The sequence below is a fragment of the Sorex araneus genome, chromosome 11 (genome assembly GCF_027595985.1).
Source record: "Sorex araneus isolate mSorAra2 chromosome 11, mSorAra2.pri, whole genome shotgun sequence".
NCBI classification, from domain to species: Eukaryota; Metazoa; Chordata; class Mammalia; order Eulipotyphla; family Soricidae; genus Sorex; species Sorex araneus.
The window spans coordinates 48,521,729-48,527,933 of NC_073312.1; the positions used below are offsets into that span (position 1 = coordinate 48,521,729).

Consider the following 6,205-nt stretch of genomic DNA (forward strand, 5'->3'; position numbering starts at 1 on the left):
ACTTTAACCCTGTACCACCTCTCCATCCCTACTAACCATTAACCTCAACAGTCCACCTCATCTTCACACCATTTCCCTTGTCCTTGTCCTTCCAGCTGAGTCAAGGGTAACTTTTCTCCCGGATTTGAGGGAGATTTGTGATGGCTGAAACCGGACACAGATTGTGTGTACTTGGTTAGTTTTAGGGAGGCAGTGAGTTACTTTGCATTGGCACTGGGGAGGGAAATCTGGTACCTGAGATAAGATACGGACAGCAAACACCTCAATATTTCTCACCTCTTGTCTCAGTCCTCCCTGCTCTCCTTCCTTCCTCCCTGCATGCCCGCCTCAGGTCTGGGAGGCACGGGGGACAGTTGGATAATAGGTTGATAATAGGGCGTCCAGGGTCCCACCAGTAGGATGGTTTAGATGGGCCCAGGAGAGCGTCAGAGTTGGCATTGTGTGTTCTCAACACAGCCGGCGGAGAGCTGCTGGCAGTAGCTCTGTAATCTGGGTTGAGCAGTGGAATGGTATTGCACTCACAAGTCCCTAAATTTATTGTTGAACTGGAGCTGTTTTCGGAGTAGGGTAGGATAAACAGTGCTCAGAGAGTCTGGGGGCTTGGGGCCACTCCCAGCAATACCTGCACAGCTGGGTCAGCTGAGTCAGTGCTCAGACATGGTGATGTGCTTGGACCCAGAGTTCTGGGGGCCTCCAAGTCTGCATCAACATGCAGGGGGAAGGTATGGGGGCCTGTGATATGGTGCCAAAGTCTAAATCAGGTCATTGCCCATGGGAGGCACATACCCAACCCCTAGCTATCTCCCTAGCCCCAACTGAGCTTTCTTGGGAATCAAACCTGTGTTGGTGGCTATACTATCTCTGTCCCTCAACTGAGTTTTTTTATTATTATTAAAAACCTTTAATCTTCGGGCTGGGGAGATAATATGCCGCTGACCCCAGTCTAATACAAGGGGTAAGGCACCTGTCTTGCATGAGGCTGACCCCAGTTCAGTTCTTGGCACCACATATGGTCCGCCAAGCTCTGCCAGGAGTGATCACTAAGTTCAGAACCAGAAGTCAGATCTGAGCACTGCTGGGTATGGTTCCACTATCTAAATAAACAAACAAACAAACAAACAAACAAACACCCAACCGAAACAAAACAAACTTAAATGTGCTGTTAAATATTGACTATTTAAAAACTCATGCAAACCCTCTTTTTCTTCAGATAATTACATGCCTTTGGCCTATGGATTTTCCCCCTGCGGCTGAGGTGCAGACAGGGGCTCCACACTGGCCAGGTGAGGCCCTGAGCTTCTATCTGAGACTGGGAAGCATAAATGTCACTTCAGCTTTTACCCTTTGCATGAGCAGATCAGCAGATGCTCGAAACGCTTATTTCCAGCTGCAGTGGACACTCCCTGCTGTCTTCCTAGCTGGCCTGTGGGCCTAGAAACTGTGACATTGTTTGTTTTCCTTGGGCTCCGAGCTATGAGCTGGGGCCTCGTTTGGAGGCAGGCCTTGGCTCCTCCGTCTCTGCAAGATGGGACTTTCCTGTTTATGTCATTCGTGGTGACTTACGCCGGCGGGCTTTGTGTCACTGAGAAAAATACCCGCCGTGAAGGAAGCTTCCCAGAGGGCTACCAGGTGCACAGTTCAGCCAAATAGGCGACTCTGCGGGACGCATCTCTTTGTGTTTGGCCGGCCGGGAAGGGTGTGACGGCATGCTGGAAGAGACTCGGCTCAGGGCCAAATAACTTTACCACCTGAGCCACGGAGGCGGCTGTTCAGAGGCTGCACACTCGGCAGCATGAGGACTGAAGCATGTGGGGGCTGAGAGCACCGTACAGCACACGCGCAAGCGTCACACTTCTTCCTTTGCCTCCCAGGAGGTGCACTCAGCACCCCTCCCCCAGTTTGTTTTTATTCATTCATTTATTTTTTTGCTTTTTTGGGTCACACCTGGCAATGCACAGGGGTTACTCCTGGCTCTGCACTTAGGAATCACTTCTTGTGGTGGTCAGGGAACCATATGGGATGCTGGGAATCGAACCCGGGTTGGCAGCATGCAAGGCAAATGCCCTACCTGCTGTGCTATCGCTCCAGTCCCCCTCCCCCACTTCTGTCCCATGCAGTTCCATGTTGAGATGCAGCCATGTGTATGCCACAGTGGTGAGTGGACAAAACAGAGCAAGGTCTGGGACAGAGAGAGATGCATCAGCACCAGATGGACAGAGCTGAGCTGTGGCCACATTGGGGAGTTGGGGGGGGGGGCTATTAATCTCTTCATGTGGATAATTGGAATTCTAAAATATAATGTTTTCCTAATGTGTATAGGGCCTAGGAGATAGTCCAGTGAATAGACTGCATGACCACTATGCACCTGACCCATCCGTCTCTAGTGCTAGGCAGTCCCCTAAACATCTCTGGGTGCAGCCCTGGAGATTCCCAAGCATTGTTGGGGTGGCCTGGGCAATTCTTGGCACCACAGAGCCCAAACAGCACCAAACACTTGAGCCCTTGCATTAAACCACCAGCCTGGCTGGCTGAGAATTATAGGTTGGACCTCCTAAGCACCACTGGGAAGGCCCCCAAAATAAAACAAATTAAAATATGGGTTGAACAAATAGTCCAGGGATGAAGGCACTTGCCTTGCATATAGCCAACACTGGCCCAGCATCACATATAGTCCCACCAGGAGTGATCCTGAGCACAGGGCTATCTGTGAGCCCTGAGCACAGCCAGGCATGGCCCCAGCATGCTCCCCCCACCCCCTGCCAATGAGTACATAAGACATAAAAGTCAGAGTGTGCCTAGTCTTCAAGTGCATGTCCGCATACGCTTACGCACGATGGGTGCCGTGCTTGCTGTTCTCTGGTTTTGGTGGGTGATTGGGTACAAGGACAAACCTTCACTTTGATGTGGCTCAGAGCTATGGGGTTGGGTGGGGGTGACATGACTCTAACATCACAAATATGGAATTTCAAACAGGAATTCTTTGAAGCATGGGGACAGGGTATTATGAAAACCTTGAGTGGCGGAAATGGTTAGAGGGGAGGTTCGGAATATGCTGCACGGCGGGGGTGGGGGACCAGCGGGGGGGTGAGTAGTTGGAAACAGAGCTGCAGTCTACGGGATTCACTGATGCCCCGTGCAGGGGAGAAAGGGGTGAGAGTTCCAGAAGGAGAGACTTTCCTTCTGGGCCGAGGGAGTGGCTGAGAAGCAGGTGTACCAGGCCCTAACGGTGAGCTGACTTCCTGTTTTCAAGATGCTGTTTGGGTGGGATGGAATAATGGCTCAACAGGCTAAACACCTGCTCTGCATGCAGGATGCCTAGGTTCGATCCCAGCACTGCATGGGCCCCTGAGCACCACCCGGAGTGACCCTGGGAGTAGCCCTGAGCACTGCCAGGTGCCCCCAAAACAAAGCTGCCACTTCAGCTGCACTGTGGAGGGTGAGGAGTGGAGTATGAAGTGGATCTGTAAGTGAGGCCCTGGGGCTGTCTGTGGGGCAGTTGGGATAGGAATTGGGTGTCGGGGACTGGCGTGGTGTATGGGAGTGAGGGTTCATGTGGTGGGGGGCTGTCAAGCACTGAGATAGGCGTAGAATGGGGGAGGGGGCCTTGTGGCCAAGGCGTCTTGTGTGTGATTGTGTGGCCCTCCACCCTAGGCGCTAAGGAGGTCACAGATGCGGGTGACAGCCGGACACAGTGCTGCCGCGACAGGATCCCAGGATGGGGCTGGCTGGCTCCGGTGTATGAAGCAGCCAGAACTGGGCTTTTCCTTGCTGAGGTGAGATGGTGCTGAAGCCATCATGAAAATGTCGCACACCAGCAAGGAACGTGCAGCTCTGCGACCTTCCCAGCCCCTGTGCAGTCACACTCGGGCCTCGGCAGGTGCGAGCTTCACATTTTTAAATTCATGGGGCCATACCGGCACCCCAGCAACTTGTTTGCTGTCCTGCCCCCTGCCCGCTGCAACCTTTCTAATGACATAAATTACTAATGAAAAGAAGGGGGAAGGGAATAGGGAAAGGCCCTTGGGGTAACAGTGGGGGATCCTGGCACCCTGGTGGTGGGCTCTGCCAATGTCAAACAGTAATACTGCACTGTTGCAATCTATCAGAGCTCAATAAAAGCCAGTTGTAAAATAAAGTTTTAATGAAAGTTCCCTCTCGAATTCTACACACCTTCACAACATCTCCCTTAACATCTTCTGGGTCCCCAGATGTGTCTCAGGGGCAGAACAACCTGCCTTGCATGTATGAAGTCACAAGTTCAGTGCCCCATGTGCCAAGCAGAGCCCCAGTGCATCCCCAGCGCCATGCAATTGTGCAGTCACCAGTATTCCCACCACCAGATTGTGTGTAAGTAGTTTTGCCAGTGCCAGACCCCAGTGAGCACCTCAACCCCTAGGAGCATCACAACCCAGCATGTGAGCACTGCAGTCAAGGTTGCATCCCCTGCCCCTCCACCCAGAGAGCCCTGCCACCAAATTGTGCAACTCCAGCAAAGTGTGTAGCAACAAAATATGGGGGGCAGGGGGGAGTCCCCAACTACAGAAAAAAAAGGGAAAAAATCAAGTTAAAATTTAAAAAGCAATTTGTTGCCATTTTCCTCTACATCTATACAGTATCTTTTAGAGTAACTGCATTTACGCCTGGTTATGAACCCATGAGTCCACACTGAAGGATATTTAGGTTGTCTAGGATTTCCTGCGGGTAACAATAGTGCAGCAGTCCTGTTGGGAGGTAGGCTGCATCTGCACGCACGAGCAGGACTTTCGCGGGCTGGTGTTCTCTGACTGCAGTTACTCGGTCAAAGTTCTGGAGGGCTCAGAGTTTTACCAGATGTTGCCCAGTTGCCTGGAGAAGCCTACTCCACCCCCTCCACGCCCACCCCCTGCCAACCAGGATCGTTGACCACACTAGGTTTACCTTTCGACACATGAGTTGACATTATTCTGTCCATAACTTGCCACCTTAAGTGTCCTTTGAAATGTTTGTTGGCTAGAAGCCATTTTCATGAGAAATGATATTTTTGGCCCATTTTTCTTTGGAGTGGCCTTTCCTCATTATTGAGCTGTAACAGGTCTTTCTGCAGTCAGATAGCTGTTGACAGCTTAAGCCTAATGATGTATCTAACTTTATTTTTGCTTTTTGTTGTTGTTTGTTTGGTTTTGTTTTGGGGACCACATCCTGCAATGCTCAGGGATTACTCCCAATGGTACTCAGGGGACAATATGGGATGCTGGAGCTTGGACTCAGGTTGACCTTAGGAAAGGCAAGTGCGTCACCCGCTGTACTACTGTTCTGGCCCCTATATCTGACTTTAGAATGGCCTGGGAACTTCTGTGGCAGACCCCGGCCAGTCACTGCTGGGCTGGGCTTGTTCTTAGAAGTATCCTGTGGACTGTGTCCTTGGTCCTTTAGAGTCTCTGCAGTGATCCCTCAGTGTTCCCCAGGATGAGGTGCCCTGACCATGAGGATGGACTGCTGTGGATAATGGGACAGTGGCTTGGGGTCCTGGCATGCTGCCCAGGTCCAGCTTCAGCTGGGCCGTCACTGGAGAGCTTCTGGGGATCCCCTCCCCATTGTGCTTTTATTTTAATTCCTGAGGAGCACTGTGAGAGGAAAGCATCCCTTTCCACATGTCCCAAAGATATCCGGTTCGTGGGTGCAGCTTTCGGGACTGTGGGATCCTCCCAGCCCCTGAGACTGTAGGACCCTGATTTGGTGCCCTGGAGACTCTAGGAAGATGTGAGTCACGGCCAGAAGGTTCTTCGTGAGCTCTGCTGGTCTCACAGGGGGAAGACCAGGAGTAGGAATGATTTTCCTGGCTCTGACGTCCCTCCGTGTTTCTCAGGGGAAGGGATGTGCGTCTGGGTCAGGGATCCCCAGAATTCTGGGAAGTTGCTCCTGACATCATGACTCTGCCAAGCACTCTATGGTGGTGGGCTGGGAGGTTCCTGGCTAAAGGGCCCTGACCCTAGAGGGTGTTCAGGTCACCTGCTTCTGAGCCCAGTGTTCCCGGTCTTGCTCGGCCCCCACCTCCTGTCCTCTGTAGCAAGTGACCAGGATGTGCATGGGGTGCTTTGACCCTCGCTCTTGGGTGTGTCAGCCTCTCCTAGTGCCTCTTTTTTTTTTTAATTTTTTTCCTTTTTTCAGCTTTTTTGATAGGTAATTCTCATCTTACACATTTCCCAATCTAAAGTATGTATTTCAA

At 51.7% G+C, this 6,205-nt stretch overlaps 1 long non-coding RNA gene across 1 annotated transcript; it reads left to right on the forward strand.

Annotated features, from left to right (window-relative positions):
* The first annotated feature begins 3,091 nt into the window (after nucleotides 1-3,091).
* Nucleotides 3,092-4,038, forward strand: LOC129399426 (uncharacterized). The gene is made up of 3 exons (XR_008627072.1): nucleotides 3,092-3,226; nucleotides 3,311-3,463; nucleotides 3,652-4,038. It is a non-coding gene; the product is annotated as an uncharacterized LOC129399426 (long non-coding RNA).
* Nucleotides 4,039-6,205: the final 2,167 nt, after the last annotated feature.